The 27,775-nt window shown below is 42.5% G+C and overlaps 1 protein-coding gene and 1 long non-coding RNA gene across 2 annotated transcripts in view; both read left to right on the top strand.

Annotated features, from left to right (window-relative positions):
• Nucleotides 1-298: 298 nt before the first annotated feature.
• Nucleotides 299-17,760, top strand: LOC130144926 (uncharacterized). The gene is made up of 5 exons (XR_008820291.1): nucleotides 299-591; nucleotides 2,160-2,270; nucleotides 4,949-5,203; nucleotides 12,436-12,494; nucleotides 17,716-17,760. It is a non-coding gene; the product is annotated as an uncharacterized LOC130144926 (long non-coding RNA).
• A 4,963-nt stretch (nucleotides 17,761-22,723) lies between these two features.
• The window catches only part of CD96 (CD96 molecule), a 45,517-nt gene continuing 40,465 nt past the window's right edge, over nucleotides 22,724-27,775 (top strand). Inside the window, exon 1 of the mRNA XM_056328842.1 lies at nucleotides 22,724-22,859. The gene's annotated coding sequence lies outside the window, so the exon portion shown is untranslated. The remainder of the gene's footprint in view (nucleotides 22,860-27,775) is intronic.

The following is a 27,775-nucleotide window of genomic DNA, read 5'->3' as shown; positions in this document are numbered from 1 at the left end:
GACAAGATTTTGACGATTTCAGTACAATAGCCTCCTCTCAGGAAAGCTTTGATTGCACTAAAACACACTCTGAAGTGCTAATCTCTTAACCTTCTGGAGTTCATTATTTGGACAGATAAAAATTGAGTTTAAAGTGACCCATAAGGTCTTCTTGCCAAGATATAATCTAGTTAAAATTTTCTCAAATTGAATTATGTGGACTACATACCACGTATTGATTTTAAAAAATCTTAATGGAGTCATATAGTAAGACTCTTGACATGATTTTTTTCCCCTTTTGACAGAGTTGTTTTTTTAATAGAAACTTCAGCATTTTGTTTTGTAAAGCTGTCACCAGCTTGATGGCTTCTCAGTCAGATAAAGCTTTGACCTCTGAGCCACTTCCTCATTTGAGGAAAGCACAACTGCAAAATTAACTAGCCCTGTGCCACTTCTTTGTAAGTTTCTCATACTACATCGATATGAAGAAGCTGAAGGCTGCTTTGAATTATCTCCTGAAGGACCGGTGCTGTGGCCTTAATTCAAGATGCATCCTTCACGCTTTTGAGATAGAAATTTAATGCATCCTCTGCTTTCTAAGTAGAAATTTTGGTAAGTGCTGTTTTCAAATGTCTCCTTTGCCATGATTTATAATTCTTCATTAAGTTCTTTTGCAGACTAGAACAAAACCAAACAAAGGAGCAGTTGAGTACATTGAGGAGACAGATTCAGCTATGGCTCATATTTTCTGGAAGGTGGGCAAGCAGTCAGGCAAGTTGAAATCAAGAGCTGTTCTGTTGTGTTGGATAAGGACCGTCCCAGCTTTATCACTGCCTTATCTCATCCCATCTATGGCTTTACTCTGCAAAATCTTTGTTTTGTGGATTTGGGACCTCTACAGCCATTGCCTTTATGTCCCTGGGCTGTTCAGTGACCTCTGCTGGAAGAGAAGAGGTCTGATGCCTCCACGTTGGTTAATTCCCAAAACATGGGGAGGGGGCGGGGAGTGAAATGAAGGGGAAGTGGAGTCTGGAGACCTCTGCAGGGACAGAACTTGAAGTCTTACCGTGGACCTTAAAGGGCAATTTGAATGTGCCCAAGAATGATGAGTCTTTGAACTCTGTCTGACCTCCTCTAGTTGCTTTGCTTTTAAAAAAGGTGGTTCAATAGTGATACTGGGTTTCTGATGCTCTGTGGCTCATCTACAAAAAGTAGATTTGATTGAGTTGGTTGAGGAGGAAGGGAATAGGTTGTACTGTGTAAAATAAAAAGTAAGTTTTTAAAAAAATCTATTTGGGTTTAATTTTTGTGTTGAAAATCCCATACAAAAAGCTTTTCTGGTAGGCAGATCCTAGTCACTTAATCAAGACCATAACTTGGTTTCAGTAAAAATCAAAAATTTAAAACTGACTTGTCCTTTTTTAAGGATATTTTGTGGCAAACCCCAAGATGACAAGATTTGTTTGATTCATTGTAATTACTAGAAATGCTTCATCCATTCAGAAGCTTTCATGATACCCTCAGGGACTGCTAAGCTTTAATATAAGCTGGTTTTCTCTTTATCTCTGATTTTTGTCTCACATGATTTCCCCTTTTCTTCTGTCTAGATGTCTAGTTTCTTGCCATAGCATTAATTTTTTTCACTTGGAAAAGCAACAGCAATGCAACGTGTTTCAAATCTTTTATCTGAATTTCTAGGGCTCAATTCTTACGTAGAACTAAGCTGTTTCTTGCTAAAATTACGTTGCAGGTTTGCCAATGAACAAGCTTAATAAATCAATCGTTCTTGTTTGATAGAGTAAATAAATGATGTTGTGGTATGTGATAATCTCCGAGTTTTCCCACCACCTAACAGAAGGCACATACCGAGGTGGGAGTGTGGAAATGGAGGAATTGACAGGCCCAGACAAATGAACAATTAAGTTGGTGGACTGAGGTCTGTGGCAAGGCAATAGAATAAGGTAGAAGACGTGCCTGGAATATCAAGACCTTCCATGCGAGTTTAAAGTGTCCCAGGAGAGCTGCTGGACAGATACCGCATGGAAAGCGAGCAATATTCTCATTACAGCAGATTAGGTGGCTTATCAATGACCTAAAATACGGGGAAATGAGCCCAGAACTGTCTGAACACGGGAACATGGGTATATATATTTCTAAAGCAAAATTCTGTTTGTTTTCAGGAAATACATTTTCAAGGAGGATGAAGCTTGACATGTGGCGAGGAGCGAAGTGTGGCGAGTTCTCAGCGGGAGGTCCTTTGATCCCGGGTTGCAGACTGGCTGGTGATGCCTGTAAGTCGTACAAGTCGTAAAAGTCACAGATTTCAAATGTCATCATTATCCAGTCACATTCGCAGCGTCGCAAGCGGCAAAACGGCAAGGAGAACTGGATGTGCTCATGGTACCTCTTGCTTCTGTTTTACAGCCACACTGAGATGTTTGCTTCTATGAGATCTTCAAGTAATAAAAACATTTAAGTAAATGAGTTCTTATTTAAGTTCTTATTTAATTAATTAATGATCTTATTTAAATAACTAATTAATAAGTAATTCAAGTTATTTAAGTAATTAACTCAAGTTCTAATTTAAGGGTTTTTTTAAAAAAAACCCAAGAATTTAAAAAAATTAAGTCAATTTAAATTGACTACAAACACGTGTAGTCAGCGTAGGACACTGCCCTGCACCCCTAATGCAACATAAAATGCAACATAATTGATGAAGTTACATCAGCAAATGCTTGAGCAGATGTAAAAGCATTGCTAAAGAAATGGACCCCAGTGAGGACCTGATTTCAGTTTTGGGCTAAGTTAACACGTTTTCTTTGGGATGACATTTTTTTCTTCTGGATGTATTTCTTCTGTTAAAGCCACTAAAATGCAAACTGAATGATAGAAAAGAAACTGGTTTGTGAGTCATAAATGGGATTATTGACTACATACCAGTTGTAGGAGCTACGCTGCCAGTGCACGAGCCAAAAAGCACATCTTGACTGTACGGTTTTATTTCTATTTTCCTAAAAGCAGCAGTTAAAAAAATCATTATCACTTGCGTCTGAGCTGATCATGTTTGATTTGGAAGTCACTGGGATGCAATAAACAGGAAACCCCAGGGTGCCATTTTACTAAGGCAGCTTTCAGAAAGGAACCACAGTTTCTACTGCAAAGCGCTGCTGATTTACATGGATTTTCTTGTCACGTGTTTTGGCAAAATGTATCAGCTTGTGCTTTTTAGCATCAACAAATAATACTTGACTTGCAAACGAGCTCCTTGGCAGGTACCCAGCCACAGGAGGCTTGGAGACTTGACTGAACAAAAAAGACTTTCGTTTCACCAATTTGTGATCTGGCACTATCTCCGCCGTGGTAGTCTGAAGCTGCTCTCCAATTCTTGGTTTTGACTTTTGGATATTGAGGCTCTTCAGCCTGTTAGCTTTTACCAAATTCCAAGCCATTAAAATTAAATGTTCATTTTTCCAATTTCCATGTAATGCCTTACAGGACTCTCAAGCTCATTCGTGCTCTCATGTTTGGAACTCATCTTTTCTACCGTGTGACATTGGTACCTTTCCCCTCACTTCCAAAATGTTCACCTTTTAAAGGAAAAAAAAACCAAAAGCAGCTTGCTTTGTATTTTTCCTGTGCAGCCTTCATGTTCATAATGAGCTTAAATATAAGGAACATAAACCCATCTGGAAATAAAATTATGCGCTAGGTTCACTAAAAAAAGTAATTACATTATAATCAAACTGTCATTTTATGAGATAGTGGAAGATGAAATACACCATAAGCTGACAAAAGAAGAGGATGGCTTGCTCTTTTAAAATATCATCCCTGGCACAAAGCAGTGAAGAAACTCTAAATTACATAAAATGTAACCGGGAAAACTCTTGGGGCTGAGGAGGGGGACCACAGCACGAGGACCAGCAAGAAAGATAGGCTTTCTTCTGGTGGAATGGGGGAACCTTCAGCCATGCGCAGGCCAACGCGAGTGTAGGCTGCTACTGGCAGTAGACTGAGCACCCAAGGGTGTTTGGACACAGGGTAGGACACAGTGACCCCTGATTAGGAAACACACAGAATTCGGGCATCACACTTTGCACGGACCACCAGTCCCTGTGGCTGTGTCGGTTCTTGAGTTTCATCCTTGTTTGCTTCACCTGAAGCACTTGTGCCCTGTTGCAAACGAGTGGTTTAGGTCGCTGAAAGAGTCACCGTCAAAGGTGTTAGCAAAACAGTTTTAACATGGATTTGTAGAAGTGCAGCTTAACAAAATTCAGTGGTAAGGTTCGCTCTATTACTTACTAAATGGATGAAACACAAAGGAAAACTGAGTGAGAACGAAGCTAGAATGTTTTACACAGATACCAAAGATGCAAAAAGGTAAGGGAGACCCTCCCGTTGAGTGACAAGGTTCAGAGTAGATCCCCTTGCTTTCTAAACTCCTGATAGAGCTTAGGGGCAGCTGGGTCCAATCTTAGTCTGAAACTTGGTCTACGGTTTATATCTAAAGGAACGCATGTGTAATCAGTTAAGATCACCTAAAGAACCACTGTCCAAGATACCAGCAGAAGGTGATCTTGATTCAATGTTGTAAAAGTACCAACTGACCACACATGGAATTTTTACACAGCTTTTGATCTAGCGGTAGTCTAAGGTTTACTCACAGTTTTAAGGTGACTCACAAGATTTTAGCAGCACTTAATCATTGACTAATTCAACATTTACAAAGTGAGTTAATGGGATTTACTACATAATTACAGATCCAAGATGGCAACATGCATACTATACTTGCTATAGGGTATCTAAATCAATTCACACATGCACGCACACAGACACAAAGATAGCTAGATATAGGGATATAAGTATATAAGTGTATAGTTATATGTATATAAATGTACAAAGTATCCCTGTTAAAAGCTCCCCTTGAGTTCAGTAAAATACTCACTTTAAATATCTCTGCATTTCTCAACAGGTGATGGTTGAGCCTCAAGGAGTGGAGGGTTTCAGCCTCGTCCATTTCGTCAGCTTTTGGCAACAGTTCTCCAAACTTCACAAATCTGAGAATTAGGGAGCTCTTAGGGAAGCATCCCACTCAGGGCGAGATGCTGGTCACAACCCACTGCAGCCCAGGAGAGCTCAAAGGGTCTTCACTTCGGACAACTTTTTATAGGGTCACAAGATAATTGGCTTTGATCATCAGTAAGCTTCCATCCTGACCACAATCCAGGTTGATAATTACTAGAGTTTTCGTAATTCCAGTAACAACGGTGCAGTTCCACTCAGGTTACAATTCAGGGTAGAAGTGTTCCAAGGCTGTCAGGGGATGACTGATTACTCCTGCTGTTGTTCCCCACCTTGCCAGGCAAGAGTTCCTGGTACAGTCAAGGGACGCTTAACCACCCAACTCATGACACAAAGGCCAAACCTTAATGGGAATTCCTGAGATCGTACAATATCCCAGAGGACTAGGGGGAAATGCTCCACCACGTGCCCCACCAAGCTGCCAGCCCATATTCAGCAGAGGATGACTTGCATCTCACATTAAACATACAAGTGCATTGGGAAAATCTGAATGGGTGAGGGGTTGTCTTCATTCATGCCTTGCCATTTCTTGTGGCCCCTTCAACCTGCACTGCCTGAGTGGGAATGGATATGCCGTGCTTCGAGGTGAAATTCATGGTCCTGTGTAGCCACTGAGTAGACAGCAGCATTCAAGTGGGAGTGATTCTCTTTAGTCCTTCAGACTCTTGCCATGTGAGTTGTAGTTAAGTCTTTTTTCCCTCCTGATCAATTCTTTCAGATTTGAGACTGTTCCCTGCTTTCCATTCTCTGTCAGCAATGCACCCCTTACATGGGCAGTCCCAGCAGTGATCCTTGCTCTGATGCTTGAGAGCAGATGGGTGGCAAGTAGTGGGCACCAACATGGGGCACAGGGAGAAGAGCCGGTGATGTGATCTTGGTTGCCAGCCTTGCCTTTCCAGCAGGGCCAGAGAGGGGGCAGGCGGGTGGCTGCAAGTTTATTTTCATGGATGGACTGAAGTTGGTGGAAGGCTGGTACCCGGGAGGACCGCTTTTGCTGCCAGTAATGCATCAAATGAAAGAGAAACTTGTTTTCATATAGCGCCTTTCTTCTGCTAACTGAAGGCAGCTTCAGGAATATGAATGGCTTGAACTCTGTCTTTTTGTAGTCTGATTTTGTTTCTATTTTGGTGATAGAAACGGTGACATACAGAGAGGTCCATGCTGTGGAAGTGACACAGCTGATACCTTTATTCAGTGTCGGGCTTTTCTCTTTTCATGCTATGAATACAGCGACAGAGCAGCACAGCATGCCGTGCCGGCTGTGCACGGTGTTACTTTCTATGCGCAGTGGATAAGACCCACTTTGTGTATTCACACCACATATCTCGCTGGCAAGGCACTGTGAGCCTCAGGAAAACAGGAGCTGGGGGAGCCCACTGGAGACTTCTCAATGCCGCAGCTCGTTTTTGTCAAATTTAAATCTCTAATTTGTTTAAGTACAATTAATTTCATTTTTCTAAGAAAACTGGAAAGATTTCCATTCCAAGAACATGAATGTGAAATGAAGCTTCATCAAAAAAAAGTAATAACACAACCTTGTCCCAGTGCCTATGGAACGGCGTAGTCTCTCTTTTGACAGAAATTCGTTTTGTCACAGAAACAGCTTTTGACAGTAGCTCTCTCCCCAGATAAAAGCAACGGGTCTAGAGCTACCGTTTTTAACTTCTGTCACCAAATCTCAGCACAAGCAACCCCACTCATGGACTGCCAGCACTGGACTGCTGGTGAGCTGTAAGCTGTGTATTGAAGGTCTCATGGGCTTACACTTAGTGTCATCCTCATTTCATGTTATGCTGCTGTTGCTGGCAACAGGCTTGGTTATAATGGCATCGTTTTCTTCTCATTAAAGTCACGCTCCTGTAGCCATCCTCATCATGCAAAATGTGCAACATGTCTTGATTTACAAAAAACCAAAACAAACAAAAACAAACAACAACAAACCCAACCTCAAACCAAAAAAAACCAAAGTATCCTTATGACAGAAGATGCAATTAAGATTTTCTTGGCTTTGATTATGCAGATACTTTCCTGAGGCCACTGTGGCCTGTCAGGCATCAGAACGCTGCTTGAAATAGAAACTGCACCCTTCCCAGTGCCTTGGGTAGTCTTACTTTCCACCTCGTCGTTTTGCTGCAAGGACGAGGGCAGGGATGCTGGTTCATCTCCGTGCCCATCTCGCTGCACACAGCAAGACGCACTGTTGGAGCCCCAAAGTCACAGCAGAGCCCTGGGTGGAAATTGTGCTCCCTGGTGGATTTGAATCCTTAAGAAAGGTGGAGGATTAGCTCATGCCACTTGTATTTGCTCCCCTTGAGACCCACTGCTTTTCTGGCTCTTTCTGGTCATTCTCAAATTGACCTCGAGTTGCAACAGATGCTGCAAAGAAAGGTTTCTAAATAGATCAGATGGTGCTCTCTTTTTTAAAAAAATCTGTTTGAACAGCTGGGGCTTAAGTTAAGTTGTAAAGGTCAGTCTGTGGCGTAGGTAAGCTTCATTGCTTCCACAGGGAAAGCTGAATTGGAGAAGGGGTATAATAAGCTTCTTTAAGAAAACAACTCACTCCTTAACTCTAGTATTGCTTAACCCTAGCACAGAAAGATGTAAGGCTTTTACTTCTGCCCCTAACCAACGTGCTACACAAGACTTTTTTTTACAAAGCTAGCAAGCAGCTTTGGAGATAGTGTGAAAGAATTGGCAATACAGTATAGTCTCTGGCTTTTGACTTGGCCTAAACTAATCATCATTACAGTCCTATAAACTGCTGCATCCTTCTGCTATCGAATCATCTTTGCCCTGTGAAGATCACAGCAACGCAATAATTTGGCTCAGATGGAAGTGACACTATAAGGCTAAATACTGTTTTACCTGCCTGCAGCAGCTGCTGCCTAGTGACCTAAAACTATGCATGCTAAAGAGGAAAATACAAATTTTACCTTAAAAGTGATGGGTTTGAGTTGGTCTTTTTTTTTGTAAGTGGAATCACAAAGATATGTAAAGACAAAATGACCCAGCTGGGCCTGGACCAGTGTTGTTGGGATGAATCACACTTACGGATGACGGTAGGTGACAGAGCTGACTCAGCTTTAGCCTGAAAGTAAGGGTGGCAAATCACCATAGTAGGTTCATGACATCGTATGTATCTAGGGAGTCTGCACACAAGTTATGAATTCTGGCCTGACTCAAAGAACTTGTTTCTAAGACCTTGGCAATTGTTTTAGTTTCTTCTTTCTTTTTTGGTGTGTGTTTTTTTGTTGTTGTTGTTGGTTTGTTGTTGGGGTTTTTTGTTTGTTTTGTTCTACCCTCCCTCCCTTCCCCCTGTGTTGTTTCCTTCAACTATTGTGCTGAGTGGAAAGCAGGCACTTATTTATGAGTTGGTCTGCTAAGATCTATTCAAAGATCTATTCAGGGCATGATGGTTTTTCCTGATCCTGAAAGGAAGAGAGATATTGGAGCTTTGTACTCCTGCTTCTCTGCAGGGGCCAGGGCACAAAGTCTCTGGCCTAACTCGACATGTCTAAGGGCTAGACTTGCCCAAAATGTACAATAGAGAAGGATCATTCTCTAGTTGCTGGATGTATTTGCTGTGTACTTTCATTGGAGGTGCTATAGGTTCTCTCAACTGTCACCAAAGGTCTGCACTTTTCCTAGTAACCAGGCCTGCATGCACTAGTTCTTTTGAAAGCTGGGGCTTCCATCTTCATTTCTGCATGGCTGAGCATCTCCGGCTCTTCGGATCGCGTTGTTCTCCCTTTCTCTCCATCCCAGGGCTGAGATGCATCATATGGGCAGTATGAAACTCTGTTCTCCTTACAAGAACATGGTGAGGCTGTTAATTCACATAGCTTCTTTCTGGTCTGGGTTTTTCTTTTTCTTCTTCAAGCATGCTGAGACTGAGAAAAATTAATATCACGCTTCTTATAAACCTGTTCTTGTGGTTGATGAAACCCTCCTAAAAGCATGTCAAAACAACTTGCTTAAGCGTGGAAATTTGTTTAAAAGTAATGATGCTGGAAAACAGCACAAACTCATATGAAGACGTGCAGGAAAAGAGCTTCGGCTATTTGTAATCTCAAGATTTTAAGTGGAATATCAGCTCAGAGGTGTGTGATGAGTTTCAATGGAGGAGAAATCAAAGAGGAAAGTTTTAGGGGTCAGTCTCTGATGTATTTAGAAGCCCCATCTCTGCAGTGTCTTTTCTCTGCCTGCAAGAAAGAAGCCTTCCTGACCCTTGCTCTTCAAGCAAAGGCAGCAAGGCTTGTTGACCTGGATGAAATAAATCACTGGTCTTAATACAATATCAGAATGAAATATGCTTTAAAATCTAACCTGTGTAGGCCTGAGACAGCTGGCAGCTTTCACATGTACAAATGAGAAGCTGCTGATCTGCATGCGTATTTCTCTGCTGCAATTATCCTCATCTTTGTAAAAACATACTATCCCTTTTTTTTTACTCTGTAGACTAAAGCCAGAACACTGTTAATAATGAGGATTTTCTCTGTCATTGTAAAATGCTCACGGCTTCATTAGAAGCAAAGTGAACTCTTTACACTCCTGACCTGACTTAAAATGGATGTGTAATACAAAACAAACACGATGGGAAGGGCTCTCCCATTCTCACTTGTGTTTGTTGAAGAAGGAAAACCCCCCATTATAATACTTACTAATAAGTTCAGCTAAAAAACAGAGGCTTAAAAAGACACCAATGTTTTTTCTGCATGGCTCCAAACTTCCTTGCTCCTATCAGCTGGCATTGGCACCAAGTTCTCTGTAACGTAAATCCCATTACACAGCACTTGAGTTCTGGCCTCAGAAATAAGTGGAGACCTGACCTCAGCAACACTTAATCTAGTTAGTTATTTTGTTAGGACTAAATCTGTTTTTCCAGCAAAGTCATCACTCTGCATGCAGGCACGTCAGCGCTGGACTCACATTTCCTAGTAGAAAGTGGCAATTCTTTTGAGCTTAGCACGTCTCCAGCTCTATTCAGAAGCCTGTGCTTGCCCTGTCCTTACTCTTATTCTAATTCCACCTTAAGTACTTTGTCTCCGCAGCCATATCTGACCAAGATGTGGGTATTTGCCGTTAGTTATCTGTACCAATGCAAAGGCAAGACATAAGCTCAAAATCTGAGACACATACCTAATTACCCTGTGGGTGGTTGTTTGGGGGTTTTTTAGATTTCCCCTCCCTTCAGTGCTATTAATTTAATTGATGAACCTCATCATGCAGTCTTTCCAAAGTGGCTGCTTACCTCAGTGCACGATACCTGCTTGTTACAAGCACGATTTGCCCTTGCATACCCCAACGAATCATTTCATGCACAACTGTTCCAAAAGGGGGAATGTGATAAGCAGAAAGTTAGAGAAAATTCAGGAATCAAAAATAAAACAGCGTTTACTCCGAGGCACAGAGTCCCAAAGGAGCTTTTTATGTACAGAAGATAAATCCAGCAAGTTGTAGTCGCTAAGACACACGGATGTCAAGGCTCAGAACTGACTTGCTAGACGATTAATAACAAGCAAATTACACCCAGATATGAAACTCCAAATAGAGCCTGAGCTTTGCCCTTAAAAAGGTTTTGCACATTAGCACCATAACCTAGAAATTAATCTTTCCTCCTTTAGCGTTCTCATATCTATTGCAAATAAAGTTGCTATGATACCCGCTGAACTATCTTTCATGCCAATGCTCTTTGGCAGCCATACTGTGAAGATGCTGATGAAAGAAGAGAGGTCATTTTATACGGAGCTGGTGTACCAGATGAGCATTGCTCTGATCGTGTGCAAAGGAAAAGTGTGTGGCTTCATTTTATGGAAGCTGCCCACAGACCTGGTTGAAAAAATACAGTATTCTGAAAGATAGCCTCATCTTTCTCGCAGCCTGCCTAATTAAAAAGCTAATTGAAAATCAGCTCAGAATAAGCTTTCTCCCTGCAGATGTGATCTTTGCTTAGGCTTCAAGTAATGCTTTTGAAGCATCAAAATATGTTGACAGTGGTCATGGACTGAGGCTGAGAGCAGACAGCACCCTTTTTTAAGCCTCTCTAGGATGCCTTTGAGAATAAAAGCCCGTTCTGATTCAGCCTTTATTTGTCCTACGGGCAACGGGGAAACTTAGAGCAGTTTATGGGCTTTCCATCACTAAGACAGATCTGAGAGTCATTGGCATGGAAATGAAATTTCAGGTTACAATAATGAGGAATATATCATGAAGGCATAATAAGCACCCAGTAAAATGCATGAGCTTTTTAATGGCCCTCTGGAGAAAAGATGCTGTCTTAGGCTAGCCAGAATGTCCTCAAGGCTCTGCACCAGTGAAGGTTCAGGTAGCAGCCGGAGATAGGTAAGTGAGGTTGGATGGCAGAGCCACCAGGTATTTTTATGAAAAAAGGTAATAGAAGACAACTAATAACAGCAGCACAGTGTTACTGCTGTTGCACACATTCCCAAGTGAGTAACTGTGGTGAAAACCAACCAAAGCCATGACAGGCCACTTGCTGAAAATCTTCCCAAGTTAGCAGCCTGAAGCCCCCCAGTATTTCCTGCTAGCAGCCTACTTCTCGATTCCCAGCTGCACCTACATGCTGGTGAAAGCCTGTTTCAGACCTGCAAAAGGGCTTGGGTGAAGGGTGGGGTTGACCGAACATCCTTCTCTGTTAAAATTTATTGCCTGTGCCGGAGGTCCGTGCATTTTCTCCCCCTCTCCTGTTAGTCTCGTGAATCGCTTGATTTATAGCAGCCCCAAAACGATGCTCCCATGGTCATTAATCTCCAGTCCCACCAAAGCCAGTCAACAGTTTTCAGACCAGTCTGTGGCCCCAGCTGCAGACACCAGACTCCCTCTGTGGCTCCTCTCGCCTCTTCCCAGCCCGGCCTGACACATCCCTGATGATGTGGGGACTCAACAGCTTCTCCCTCCCTTTGGCTCAGGCTCTGAGCCCTCCTTGAATGACCCCATTCCAGGCAGGAGGCTGAACCAGGGACCCCCAGGGTCCCCTCCAGCACTAATCCTGTGGTTCTGTGTCAGATCCCACGGGCACAAGGCTGGCTTGAAGCCACCATAGCTTTGAAATTGGCACTTTTGCTTGGCATAGCTGAAACGTGCTGACTTTCTGGGGTATCGCTGGCTGGAATAGCCAGCTTTGTCAGGCTGAGTAAGTAAGATGGAGGGATCCTGTCCTAAAGGAAAATAGAGGGCAAAGAGGAACTCCGATTTGTACATGGGAAGCTGAAGGATGGAGACATGAAGCCGGTTCCCCAGGTTTACAAAGCCTGTGGGAGCTCGAGCTGAGTTGGGGTATTTGGAGTGTGAAAACTACCTCTGTGTTTCTTTTCATAGCTACATAGAAAACCAGATTTATATATTTTTTTCTTTCAGGAATACCAGCTGCCCTGGCTGGCTCGTGGCAGGACAAACTGTTTTCTGAAGCACGGAAGGTAAGACCACGATTTGCAGCTGAACTTGTTAATGCCTAAGCTTGTTATTTGTTAGTTATCTTATTTAACAGTTTTTAGAGGTACTGTTGTAATGTCTGTGAAGAGGACAGATGCGTAACAGTCAGTCTGACTTATGCAAATTAGAAGTGGGAAAATGGGTTTAGGTAATGGGGATGTCATAAATATCTGTGAATTATGGAGCGCTGTGTTATCAGAAAGGTCAGGAGCAGGACACGGTGATTGTTCGTGACCTCGTACTCATCCTGAGTCCCTTCTCTAATCCCTTTGTGCTGGTCCTTTTGTACCTTTGAAAAATACGCTGATAAGCAGATAGCTGGAAATCAAGTCTAGAGAGGATCACGCTGTGAGTTCAATTAACTCCACCTGAGGTGGATAACTCTGGTGGTAATTCTTCCCTGCGTATTGCTGTTAGAGTGTCAGGTACGGTGTATACTCAGATGCATTTCTCCGAGGAGGAATGAGGCGCATGAGTGATCATTGTGTCATGTAATCAAATAATTGTTTTGCAGCCTGCTGTAGGTTACTGTGGATGGCAAGAATTGCCAGGAGGCAATAACGCAGGGGAGGGATCAGTGTGTGCATGAGAGCTGCCACGGCAGAACGGTGATCTTACCCCAGAGTGGGGTGTAAAAAGCGCAGGGGGGAGGTGGGGTGCCCAGCAATGACTCCAAGCTGTCTTAATGTTGTAGCTTGCTTTTCTGGATTTCTGGGTTACTCCCAGGAAAGCCTGCAGCGATGGTGTGTGTTCCCTCCACTTACAGGCTGTGTGTTCTGAACTTGGACATGAACCTGGCGGTGGCTGTAAGGGCTTATCTGGTGAAGGAGTAACTCTTACTTAAGGTGTCCCTAAAGTTCAGATGGAGGAGGTAAAGGGTGGAGATTCTGGCCATGATGCACAAAAAGCAAGCCGGGTCAGTAGGGTACATCCGTATGGATGCTTACACACATCCATGTCTCGGGAATGTGGCCGGCACGTGCCTACATTAGATTTGGATGCCCATAATGCCTATCACAGATACCCAATGCTGGCTGCTTATCAGACCGGTATCTTAGGATAAGTATGCATTTCTGATTTTTATGCCATAGAGACGCGCTGCAGGACTGAGGGAAAAATACAGTGGTTACGCACATTTAGAAATAGAAAAGGTATGTGGTGATTAATGGGCAAGTGCATTGTAGTTTTTGCTGCAGTGTGCTAATTAGTAGAATTTTTGTAAGCCTCTGGAAATCCTTAGATGTAAAAATATCTGTTCATTTCTTCTGAATTTTCCTTCATTGGCTTTTCCCAATTATTTAACAGTGGGGAGTACTCTGAGAACATCAAGTAAATCAAAAAAGTTAAAACAGCATGTGGATGGGCACACATACAAATAGTTTTCTATTTGAGAAATCATTTTTCAGACGAAAGTATTGAACTAATTAACTATAATTGCTGAATAACTTCATTGCACTTCTGGTTTAGAGTTTATCTTGCTCAGTTAAACTTCATCACTTCAATCAATAAGTTGTGTCTCGGGCCTCAATGAGGGGTAGAACATTGGGAATTAATAACTTTGTCTCCATGGAAACAAAATCACTTGGGGAACCTTGAAGTTTACTTGAAGGTTAAGAAAGGTAACGGTATTCAGCTCTAAGAGGATCATCTTGTTCTGTGTCGGTTATTTAACAATTAGGAAAGTGTGGACTGGCTTTGAAAGAAGCTGTTCTGTAGGCTTCTAGGCAAGAAGCTTATTATGAAGGTCTGGTGCCTAACACTTAGCAGCTGATTCAATGTCAGAGTGATTGATTTTAGGCTACGGAGATGTTGTTTGTAAGTTTAAAATAACAGGCAAGGATGACAGTCCAAGAAAGTTTCTACTTGTAATTTTTGCCCTTACCTTGTTGATGGTGGCTTGGTATTGAACATGATTTATCATACATAGGTGTTGATGATATGGAGGATATGAAGTAGAGTAGCCTTCTGTGAAGTTCTGGTTCAACAAACCTGTCATTTCACATTTCTCACTTCTGTATTGTTATAAAACTGTGATGCCACTTTCACCATCAGTCTGACTGGTCTGACTAATAGAATATTTAGTATAAGACTTGTAGCATACGTACAACCTTTCTCTGAACTAGCTGAAAGCCATCCAGATGAGTGTAGTGCGCACAACACTGTTGTGCTCAGTTGTTGCAGACAGGGACAAAGTGCTTAAAAAACTGAAATCAAAACAAATGCAAAAATGGAAAACCTCCTAACGTATTGGAATCTTTGCATAAGGGGACTCAAAGGTTGTGCGAGGACTCACATCTCAAACAGGATGGTGGTTTGCAGTCTGGATGGCAACAGGGCTCCATTGCAAGGGCCATTGTATCAGCATCATATCCATTATTGTCAAATATCTTAAACTACACACAGAGCACCTAACCACGCAAGGGATGGCGACCGTTTCTGCAGCTGCAGGAAGTATTTCTACTATTTCCAAGTGCCCTACCTATGCAAGACTTGGTCAATTCTGCAGCAGCTACTGCCTGGGGAGTCCCTGGGACAGCCAGATCCCCACCTAGGATGCTTGTCAGCACACTGAAGCACAGAGATTGCTCTACCCACAGCATGGGGGAATCCAGTATTTTCCGAAATTCCCTCCTGAATAGCTTCTAAGAAAGTTAGTTACACATGTGATGGTGACTAGGAGTTCGGTCAACACCATGCCTCACATCCATCTTTTGTCTTACCAGTCCCTCGATTCTTCTGCACAGAGACTAACCAAGGATCTGCTAAACTAGTGGAACCCAAGGAATTAAGGATATAAATACACTGCATGTACAAGCAGGCACAGATTTGATTACACCACCATTATAATTACAGAACAAACTTGCCTTTCTTCCTCATATCTCACAAATAAAATAAATGTAATAGCTCTTGCCACACAATACACATAACAGTAATTTACAAGGTATATTTCCATTCTTGTTGGTGCCCCAGGAAATGGTAGATGCTTGTGTCCAAGCTCACACATCAGGAGCTCCTTCATTTCTGCCATCACTAGCTAAAATAAGTTATTTACATCACTGAACTGAAGCTGGCTGTATCTACATGCAAAATATTGTTGCCTGCTCAAAGCACTGCTCTCACACTCTGTAAATTGAAAAGACAGCTCCTTCTTCAGCTGTGCGTTGAATTTCAGTATGAATTAAAGCAGCAACATTTTCCAGGATATTATCTTATAAACTTAACACTAGCTACTTCAGCTTTCATTTCTTGTTATTTGTGACATACTTCTGTAACATCAGCAGTTGTTTAAAATGGTTAGGTTTGTGAATAAAACCAAAATTAATAGTGCTTTTTCTGATAAGATAATATCGGAAGACATGATTGGAAATGTCTAATGACAGTTAAAGCATCCAACTTAAGACACTTCATAAAAGATTAGTAATCGTTCTGTATTTTTGCTCTGCAACTTCATGTGGCAGAGGAGTAAAAAGCCACGCTAATGTTAAGCAGCCTTTGGCAAACATAAATGAATGTGTAGAAGCCACACAATTCAAATTGACATTTTCTACAAACAAAGGCAACTCTACACTCTTCAATAATTGAAAAATCCCTGTGGCATGAACATACATAATGATGGGCAGCGAAAATACTTCATCTTCCTTGCGGTGCTTGTTGTGGGTTTCATGACTGGAGCTTGCTGAATTATTCATTGGAAACAGTTCTTATTGTGGATGTGTCTCCTTTCTGAATTCAGAAGTCAGGAGATTCTGTGGTTCAGTTAGAAGAGGCTGTGATATGATACTTGCTGGGTCATCTCCAGTGCATAGATACTAGCGTTGGGGTGAGAGAATCAAAAGGTCCCTTTGAAGAATCACAACTGTAGCTTGTAAAAATTCAGTTTTCTCCCTAATTGTATTTAGTCAGTAGTTTATCATGCAACTAGGTGCCATGCAACTTTCTTTTCAACCTGAGTGCTGCTCAGCTTGCTACATGAATGAGTTGTTCCCTCCTCTCACACCACATCTGGACACACACCCGTGTCCATGGATCTCCATGCACATGTAGTGATGCGAGTGCACGGAAAGGACTGAACGCAAGCTGTGAAGCTTCACCGTCATAGCGGTTTCCCTGTTAGCCTCCTAACCACTTCAAGGCTTCCTTTGTTAACCTGACAGACAGACAATTACTTCTGGCAAGTGGATGTGAAACCTGGTTTTAAGTAACTAACCAGTCACTGCCATGCCTGTCCAAAACACTTACGGAGAATTTTGTTTTAGCAGGTCATAGTTTTGCTCAGGTCACCAGCTTTGGAGCACAAGTTTCTTATGGCAAGCAAAAGGTTGCAGAAACTTCTTCAAAAAGTCTTGGCAGTGTTTTGCTGGGCATCAAGCAAGCTATCCCAGTCAACTACTGCGCTGTTAGCCTCCAAAGCAATGAATTATCCAAAACCCTAGTTCCTTGTGAGTCATCATCTCTGTTGAAGCGCAACTGGATTGTGACCATCTCATACACGGACAGCACCTTCCGTCAGTCAGCATCATTGCAGGGAAGGTGAGGAAGTTTCATACCTTTGGTTATGATGCCGGTAAAGGGCTCAAGCATCTTCATCTCTTCTATTCTAATTTGTAAAGAAATGGCTACAAAAATGAGATTCTTGCTTTGGGTAGAGTATTGTAAATCATAAGCAAACCACTGACTTGAGAGAGAGAAGCCTACCCGCTGGGTTTTAATAACTCTTGTGTGTCGCTATTTTTTTCCTAGAAAAACATTTTTTAAAGGATGTGAAATATTCTACCACTAAACCTCACCAACCTCTCTCTGCAGCGTGCCTTTTTTAAATTAAAAATGCTTATTTAGTTTGGCACATTATTGCAAGCAGGATTATTACTTTTTTTTTTAGTATGTGCTAGAGTGTCTTGAGATCTGCATGCTAAATTACATAGATCTGCAATGTACCTGAATTTCCAGAAGAATTTTTGTTATTCTCATGCAGAATCCATGAATGTTGTGGGGATTTTTTTAATTCTTTGAAGGTAGGGAGGGAGAAATCTCCATTTCTCCCAATATTTTTTTTTCATTTGCTAAGCCTTTTGAGGATTGTTTTGTATTATAAGCAACGAAGTTTGATAGCTCAGAAGGGGAAGGAAAGTTAAGCACTAATAAATCTACATGCTATAAATTTGAATGCCACCTATAAAAAATGTATTTTGTATTTGTATTCTCTAGGGGCCAAGAAGAAGAACTGCTAGAAAGAAAATGCCCAATCCTAGGTAACTCTTTTTAAGCTTTAAACATTTAAATATGTTCCTTCCAGGTTGTGTATTCCCTGCTGGTTGTCCTATGATTTTCTGTGCTCGGTTTTACAGTGCACTAAATATGTTGTGTCATATTATTTGCCTTGAGCCAAAAATCACAAGAGAGTGGCTCGTATACACATCTGTCAATGAAGCTGGCATGTACAAGATGTACAGTTTCAAACAAGAAAAGTCAAACAAAGGATAGGAAATGGAAGGAGTCTTCAGCACTTGGGAAGTATAAGAAAAATTTTTTGGTTTTTTAATATCATTAAATGTTAGCAAAAGATTCATGAGAAGTTTCAAATTAATATTTTAATAATTCAAGTAATTTAAAGATGACCAAAGTAATTGAGAAATTCAGCTTTTAGTTTAATCTGACAAAGGAAAATATTTGTACAGTAGAATGTTACTTTTCAATATGTGAAAAGGGAAATTACCATATACCCCATCAAGCTCCAGCTTCTAATTTTTAAAACCATCTTAAATGTAGCATTTTCTTTATGTGAAACAAAATTAGTTCCTTTTTCTGCCCCCACTTGTGGGTGAGATGGGTGAACAGGGGAATCACTGTTCCCCAGATTTCATTAGCTAGCGAAAAAAGGGGTGGCTCAGCCTCCGTTCTGACACCTCGTAGATCAAACCAACCAGACCACAACTCCAGTCGATCCTCACTTGTTCTGGTGACACCTTGACACCATGAGATGAACCCCCAGGGCACATCTATGCCCCTGGAAAACTGCTCCTGGACATCCCTCTGGTTTCCTCATCTCACCGTGCCTGCAGCTCCCTGCCATGCCCACCGTGATGGGGTGGCTCCTCGCCAGGGATGCTTTTAGAGCAGCTCATTCTTGAGGGTTTTCTTGTCTCGAGACTTTTTGCTCTTGGCAACCAGCTCTCAGGTGCCCAGGGGTTTTCCTTGTCCTCAGAGCATCGCTGCTGGCGTGGAGGGGAGGCCCTTGGGCCGGCTTCCTGACATCAAATGCCACAAAACTGCTGTATCAATCATTCCCCCATGTACCTCCTAAATCTCCTGTTCAATGACAAGAAATCATAGGTAAATAAGCAAGTAGCGCAGTACATGTACACTTGTGAGTGCAGCAGCTGAAGCTGCCTCGTAGGGGACCATAAATCCAACAGCCAGCTACATTTAAAAGAGCAAAAATAGTAAGGTCCATTTGAAATAGCACTGTGTGCCAATACCAATGGCTCTATATATGTCAGGAATGGCTTTTGAGCACCATAAATCAATCCTCTAGATTGCTAGAAGGAGAGGAGGTTTGGTCAGAAGGTGTCAAGAGATACCAGGCTGCAATAACTCATAAAGGCACCTGCCCTGCAATCACAGGTGGAACATTTCCAGAGATAAATATCGGGATAATGGAGTCATTATGTAGGCTTTCTTGCTGAAGAGGAAATCTTAAAGAACTGATTTTTTTCCTTTTTTTTTTTTTTTTTTTTTCTGGTCCCCAAGAAGCAGCAGAAGAGAGATGCTGCCTCTAGCGCTGCAGCCTGCTCCAGAGGCATGTTTGTGCTCAGTGCTTCGGTCGATGCTTTTGAAAAGTGAGTTTAGTTGCTATGGAGAGGGAAGTCTCCTCTCCCTTCACCACCCTCTCCTCCCCCCAAGAAATGTGAATGAGCAGTGAACAACGTGACTGTCTTCACCCTACCCTTGCAGCACATGTCAGCACTGTTTCCAGGCACCAAAGGTGTGAATTCCCATTTGTGTCATTTATGGAGAAGCCAAATGCGTGGGAAGCTGTGGTTACAGATCCCAAGGTGAGGACACGGTGCAGGAGAACACCAAGTCTAAACGCTGGCCTGAGACATCTCCAAAAGAGCTCCAGTTGAAGGCATGGAACAAAATGCAATAAATTGGATGGCTTTTCCACCATAGAGTAAAACCTACTGAAACCACGTGGTAAATCCAGGTCCTGGTGCAGTAAAATGCCACATTTTTGTAAACCGGACTCAAAACATAGTCGGTACAACCCAGAGGTAAGTTAAAGCAATAACCTTTCAGTGACTTTGCTTTGGCCAGTGTGAAATAATTTTTTTGGAAACAGGTGCATTCCTTACAGAAAGAGACACATTACTGACATCTCATCGTACAGAAAATTCCGTTGATCCTTGCAAGCACTCCCAGAGAGGCGTCCTGAACTGGAGCAGGCGCTCGACACTATTTATTCTGACCAGTCTTCAGAGGCGGTTCATTCAGGGTTAGGATAACGGCATGTTATAGCTTTTCTCCTGCTTTCTTCTAGGGTAAATGAAAATTTCTATACTTCAAAGCTGTCAGTTTAATGACCCTCGCCAGAATTAATACAGCTTTTATGGAAAATACAATTTGGTTTAATTGCACCACGAGGAAAAGGGGAAAATAAAGGGGAAAACAGGATTGTAAAATGATGCTTTCACGATATAAATATAACACATAACTTTTTTATAAGAGGGGAAATAAAAAAATAAAAAGGTGCATGCAATTTCTCCTGACAGTAGGATTAAGATACCTGATTAAATTTGTGCAGGAGACAGTTACAAATTTTTTGAGCGAGGCTTCAGTGTTTTCTTTAAACAAATGTTATTTTAAAAAATCCTTACAGGGGATGTCTCAGAAAATGACACTTTGATTGTTTTTCCCCTGATTAGGGGAAAATTGAACTTCAGGGAAGTGGTTGGAGCTGCAGCATTCCCACTGTGGATGAGTGCGGGGTATACAAGACAAATTTGGGTCAGCTGTTGCATTTACTCATTACTTAGACTTTTTGCATATAGATGAGTGTTATTTCAGGTCTTAAAATCCTGACTTTTCACCACAGCCTGTTTTTTTTAACCATTTGTGCTTTACTAGGGAGGTATCAGCCTGCTTTAAGGCTTTGAAGCAGACGGTGATAGGAATAAAGAGGTTTTACACAGCCCTACAAATTTCATACATATAAAGCACACATGGAACAAGAAACCCTTTTCTTTTTCCCACACTATAGCAAATAAAATGATTGTTTATCAATAAATACATAATGCACTTTACAATCGCATTATAAACAGTGGGAGCTGAATGAATTTCAATTATGCAGGCCAACAGCACTGTGCCATCCATTATATAAATCAAACCTAGGCATAGGCCTGTAAGCTTTTGCTGCTTCACTGATTTTTTATTGCCATACAAAATGATAACTGGAAACTATATAGAACAAGGCAAATTAAGAATCTATTGGGGGGAAAATGCAATTGGAAATGAACAGCCTCCTGGAAGCTACATTCACCAGCCAAATGCCTTGTGAGATTTTATCTTCTGTGCACAATGTGATGATATTTCTGTGCATATATGGTTAAATTAATTTCCCCTTATCAGCATAAAAATGTAGCTGGCCAAAATAGATTAGAGCTGCATAATATGTTGGATCACATTTTATTTAGGTGGAGAAGAGCAAAATACTTAATTTCAGCCTGGGATGGTATTGAGCAGAATAAAAGATTGAGTTCAAACAAAGAGATGATGCTTCCCAGGTTCCTCTCCTTTTGTTGCATGGACGAACTGATCTGTACGTTCAGACAAGATGATGATTTTCTCAGTTGCAGAACAGTGAAAAGAAAATAAAATCATTTCTCTGTGGTCAAACAGAAACTTCTGATCCCACTGGAGTCCAGTCTCACTCTTTGAAGGATTATTGTGTTTCTTCACGTTCAGTCAGTCAGTTTGTGAAGTTTGAAGCTAAGGTGGGATGAGGCGGTCCGTGTCCTGCAGGATTGTCCTATAAATCAACTAATCTTCTAAAGACCTGCAAAATGTCCACATCTGTTAATAAAACCCAGCTTGGTCCACAGGGGATAAGCAGCTGACTTCAAATTAGCCCAGCCCAGTTGTACTATTAACCTGTCATTTGCTGGTAAGTTGACATTTGCTTTTTATTTTTAGCAAGTAGTTTCCGTTCCCATGTAACTACCCTGAGCAAGTGGCATCAGGGCTACCGGCCGAGGGGTGCCAGGCGTGTCCCTTGCTAAAGGCAATCAGCAGCCCTTGCAGCCCTGAGGATGCTGCCGCCTGTACACAGCCCCACTGAAACTGACGCAATGGAAGACCATTTCATTGTGAGTTAGAAAAAACAGCAGAGGAAGCGTGGTGGTATTTTTGTTTGTTTGGGTTTTTTTTCTAATTCTGTTGGTTTACTTCTCTTTGACATGTGTTTCTTGAGGTTGATTGGGTTTTTGGTGGGGTGTGGTTTTCTTTTTTTTTTCTTTCTTTCTTCAGCCACAATGCTATGGAGAATTATTCAGCCTTCAGCTATTTTGTATGAAAACTTTTGGAGATAACAGCTAGTGCATGCCTTAGCTTCACGTTTCAATGACAAAACCTCCTTCAAACAAGACAGACAAATATCTGCAGTAGAAGGAGATTTATTTTGATGGCTACTTCTAGCTTCAGTCACGTAGATATTTTTTAATCCAAAATTCAAACATTATTAAATTGAACTGGTAATCATTCCACATTAAGATGAGATTTAATTGCTTACTTTTTTATTTAATTGCTTAATTTTTTTATGTTAAGTATGTATTTCACTGTAATTCTTCAATATACCGGATTTAGTTCATACCCATTTCTACTCAGTCTTTTAGTAGACAAAATTTTGTGTGCTGTGCTAAATGTTTTGGCCATTGTGCCCTTCTAATGGCCAGGTCTCAATTCCCTCTACGCCCTGCGTGGTGCAAACCTCCCAAGGGCAGGCAGCACTGCGTAAGTCCCTCAGAGGCTGATGGCACTGCTCCCACGTGTCTGAGCTTCTCGCAGACCTGAAGGGAAATCTCAGCTCTTCGGGAGCTTGGGAGCTAATTGCTGTTCACAGCACCTCATCAGGATGGAAAACCGCTTCTTCAAACCGCGTTTAATAAAACAGGTTTATCCTGAAAATGCCTTAAATAACACCCACGTTACGGTTCATCCCGCAGTAGTTCATGGACTACAGTGGACCAATGGAGCCTCCTGAGGAAATGCACATCCCGCTATACGCGTAACAGAAAGTGGATGCCTTTTCTCCAAATGCTGCAATGCCGTGTCCATGCAAGACAATCAAAATGGTGGTAAGGTATCTTCGCTGTCATGAAAGGGCTGAGCTTGTTGGTATTCGGGAAGATGGACATTAAATAGCTTAATGAAGGGAAATGATTCCTTCAGAATGTAGGATTTTGTTGAAACCATAGAAGGAGTAGATACCACTTCTGCATAACATTATTAGACTAGGCTGTGTTTATTAAACAACAGAAGAATTTGGCTTAGCACAATATATAAGCTAAGAATAGCAAAACTGAGGTTTGCCCACTGTAATTTTGTTTTCAGAAGTTTTGTGTATCATAATCTAAAAATTTTCATAGCTTCTCAACTGTCTTTTGTGAAAGCCATTCCTTTTCCGTGCAGATCTTATATCTATAGACCACCATGTCTCTAAGAAACAGCCATGCCTTCTTAATCGAGGCACATCCTATTATTTGGGCACCAAGATGAAATGAGAGACAGTGAAACAGACTAAATCATGACAATTCACTAGGTATCTACCACCTGGTTCTATCAGTAATAGCAATGTATTTGCATAAACTTAGTAAACTAAACCTAGTTGAAATAATTGTCAAAACAAATTACTCAGTTTAAGTTCTTTGTGATACAAACCAGATTTTTTAAAAGGTCAATACTTACATTAGCGGAAGTTTGAATGTCAGTTTCAATGCATCATCCCTATATTTTAGGGAGGAGAAATAAGGAAGACTCTTCAAGACACCAAAGACGTAGTATGTAAAAGTAGAGTTCATTTTAAAAATTAATTCTTGGAAAAAATTGGGGAAAAAAAACCCACTCTTCCCCCTCCACCCACCAGCCTACCCCCAAGCGGAGAGTGGAAGTGGCAGCTATTGTGGTAAAACATTCCTGGGTCTATCTACATTGGAGGAAATGAAAAACTATTAAACGGATAATAGAATAAAAGTGCAATGAGATGTTCAGAGAATCCATCAATAAGAGGATGGCATGCAATTGCTAAAGACAGCCCTTTCTAAATGTAGCTTTATTGCCAGAGGAGGGAAAATTGAGAGAGAATTTGCAAACAATTGAATTTATGGTAATGGCATAGAAGCACATTGTACCACCAAAGCAAAGCTCAGAGCGAATATAAGACAAAATATACCAACGTCCCGTGGAAACCCTTGTATTTCACCTATTATTCCTTGGTACTTGAAACGGTAATATTCTGATGTTAAAATCAAGTGCATCGCAAAACGCATTAGGAGGCAGTGACTGGGTGATATCCTGCTCCGTGTCTGCTTTAAGGTCAATCGTTGCACTAGAAGCAATTCAAGATGCGAGCAATGATGAGCTTGCTCCTGTGGACTTAGGGTAGCTTTGTTCCTTACCTGCAGGCATACCTTGTCAGTCTGATGCTCTTACCCTGGCAGTTTATGGGTAAATTACCTCGGGATCATTTCAGTTGATTTGAATTTTAAACCTGTTTGAAAATGCACTGTCACTAGGTCTATTGAACCAGCAGAGGTGACTGTTAAATGACAGGCAGGAGAGAATAATTAACTGATGGGCTCAGAGATAGAGCCGCCCAATAACCAGATAAACTGGAAAGGGGAAAAATAACTTCTGCCGCAGGTCACAGATATCTTCTCTGGACAAAGCCCCAGACAAAGCCTGATAATGCTAAAACCCCATGGATGAAAAACCACAGGCACCAGGACGCCTAAGCTTGGAGACAGCCTACACTTGGCAGCGTGGAGGGTGGGATGGGGCAGGCTTTCCTGGAAGGCATGTTTTGAGTTTTGTGTGCAAAGAAATTGGTCGCACATTTTCAAAGACGTTATTTATATGTGGTTGGTTTGGTTGTTTTTTTTTTTTTTTCTAGTTTGGTTTTGATTGTTTTTTTTTTAATTCCACGTCCCTTCCTCGCGATGCCAGCAGCCTGCGTTCAGCAGCCATGCCTCCCCAGTGTCCATGGGGGCTTCAGGTGACCCTGCCCCTGCCCCATCCCCACCGCTGCCCCCGACTAACCAACCCCACTGCAGTGTGCTGGCTGGGTCAGGGAAACACCCCAGCTTTCAAAGCAGTCAGGGATTTTTTATTGTTTGGGTTTTTAACGTGTAGCCCCTGCTACCACCAAGCAGAGTCAGCCGGGGGGTGCTGATGGGATTTAGTAGGATGGGAGCAGGCGCTCAGTCCAACCCTTATTTCTCCCTTTCTCACCTCGCTGGCCTTCCACACAGCAAGGCAGGTGATGAGGAGCATCGCTCTGCTGCTGCCTCCCCATTCCCAGAGCGGTGCATGGCTCCAGCGGCAAGTGGCCGTGGGTGGGCTGCAGTGCTGCCAGCCTGCGCCCGCTCCTGCTCCTGCTGCCTTGGGCTTGCGGGTGGGTGGTCCTTCCCCGGCAGCCCGACAGCGGGCACGATGTGTTTGGGTGTCTCTGTGTTGCAGGGCAGTGGGCATTGGTGAAGTTACCTGACTGTGTTGCTGAGTTGAGAGTCTGGAGATAATTCTCGGCAAAGCACAGAGGGGGTAGAGGGTTTACTAGATTTATCTTCTGTAGATTTTGGGTTGGGAATAGTTGCTTGAAAACAGGACGAATGGGAATAAAATAGCCCAGGTCAGCACGTGTCGTTCAGGAGCATCGGCTCTCCTGAGACAGGCATAGACAGAGCTGAGCCTAAGTTCAGCTAAACTGATTTTTCTATTACTCCTCTGCAAAGACTGAACCTGCAAACAAGGCTTCCTGTACTAAAAAGTCCTAGTTTGGAGGAATAGAAAAGCAAAACCATTTTTGTAAAGAACCAACAATAATGATTAAAAATCTAACGCCTAGGAATTACTCCCCAGATCTCAATAGCAAACACCAAGGGTGGAAGGCGGAGAGTTTGGAAAATGGTAGAAGGTTGCTGTAAGGTGAGATGCTCGCTGGCTTTCAAAGCAGTATGGGACAAGGAGAGGCCAAATAAATTAACTGGAGAAATGAAAGTAAGTTGTGGCAGCCCATGCCAGCCTGGCCCCTTGGAGAGCAGAGCTCAGAGAATGCCACTAAGTGTGAATAAAGATGTGAGAGTGGCTGGCTGATGCCCTGCTGAGGCGGTGGGACAAGCTCCCGCCAGGCAAAATACCTCTAAGCCAAGGCTCTGCTTTAAAGATAAAACCTTGAATGTTAATGGCTTGGGCTGTGGCACAGCCTTGTCCCTCCCTGAAAACATTTCCTACAAATTTAATTACCATGTATTACAGTGTTGCCGTTATTAATGACTCTCCTGAAGTAAAATATTTGTGATTTATGAGAGGGGTTTTTTTGGTTTACACTGTTTTACCTGAAGCATAACAATTGCTCTATCCCTGGAAAGCCAATAAATGAGGGGCACAGGAATGTGAGTTCTGTTGAAAGATTTAAGCCTATCGTTCCAAGAAGTGTAGTCGTCTTGGCAGCAAACAAGGATTTCAGGACCTTTGAGACATTTGCTTTTAATTGTGGAGGAATGGCATCACCAGCTGCAAAAATGTTTCACCATAGGGAATGCTTGTCTTACCACTCAGCATCTCGCCAAGGCATCACTTACCACGAGGAGGGCTGGAGGGGCATCCAGCACGGCTGCTGGGGCTGGGGGGCAGGCAGAGCCCAGCCTGGCCTCAGGAGGTCTCTGGGACCTCAGAATCATTTATTTCTTCGAGTGGCTAAAGGTCTGTAGTGTGATCATGTAATATTACAGGCAGCAGCTATCTGTACCTTAGCTGAGAGGGGAAAAGTTCGAGGGCAGTCACAATCCTGGGGAGCGATTGCGGGGATGTTGAGGGGCTGGGGTGGAGGCTGGACACGTCCCTATATAAGGCACAATGACTGGGGGCATGTTGGTTGCCCCGTCTCTGCCTTGTGCATCTAGGGGTTTGGTGTATCTAGGGGTTTGGTGTATCTAGGGGTTTGGTGTATCTAGGGGTTTGGTGTATCTAGGGGTTTGGTGCACTTGGGGTGGTGCCTTGGGAGCTGCCCTGCCGGGTACAACAGAGGGCTTGGGGAGTGGGGACGGGCTGTATTTTTGTTTCAGCCAGAGCGTCTCAAGATCTGTACTCCATTTTTCTGTATCACCGAAGATCTTGTGAAAAAAGTTGTATACCTGGGGGAGGGTGGGGGGAAATCCATTTTCCCAGATTACTTTTTATATTGGGAAAAACTTGGTTGGCCCTGTCTACATTTTTTGAAATAAACAAAACAAATCGAAACCACACACTAGAAATTAATGGGAATAGAATCTTTACAACTGTACCACTTCTAATTATGAATGCTTCCATCTTTGCATGTCAGAAAGCTGTGCTGGACTTCCCAAGCGCTGATGTGTGGTGGTTGCTTTCTCCCCAGCCCCTGCCAGCGTGGTGGTGGTTTGATGAGCTCTGCCAAGGCTGGCTGCTTGAAACCACCAGCTAGTCATAGCGAGCGCTCAGCAGGCTGCCCCTGCCCCTCATGGCTCCGTCTGTTCCCCAGTCAGGAATCCTAATTTACTCCGCTATCTTTAAGCACAGGCATGATTCAGTATTGTATTGGTCACTCATCACTTTCTTGATTCAGGTAGAACGGCTGAAAAGCAGCAAAGGCAATGCTGCTCATGGCGGGTCCGGCACTGCAGAAATGCCTGTCGAAAGGCTGGAGCTGGCCTCTACTTTTATAGAAATTAAACAAGTTTTTTACAGAGGGAACTGTGCATTGCCTTGTCAGTCACTGCCTTCTGCCGAGTGCTCAGCTTTCATTCCGCTGTTTTCATTCAGTCTGCTCACCACCAGCCCTGTCTTCAATTTATTCTGTATAAATTGAGATGCTGTAATTGGACTTCTCCAAGTCTGCACAGCCTTGTCTTAAAGTACCCCAAGTGTCTTATCCAGGCTTCGATTGCTCCTTTGATGGACTACAGGCATCCTGCTTGTTTGTTTATTAGGCAGCTTCTTATCTCGGTTGTAGTCTTAAGAAACTCCATCATTTCAGTTG

This window comes from Falco biarmicus, chromosome 2 (genome assembly GCF_023638135.1).
Source record: "Falco biarmicus isolate bFalBia1 chromosome 2, bFalBia1.pri, whole genome shotgun sequence".
In the NCBI taxonomy this organism is placed as follows: domain Eukaryota; kingdom Metazoa; phylum Chordata; class Aves; order Falconiformes; family Falconidae; genus Falco; species Falco biarmicus.
Note: the sequence above shows the minus strand (reverse complement) of the source record. Positions and strands in the feature narration are given on the sequence as shown.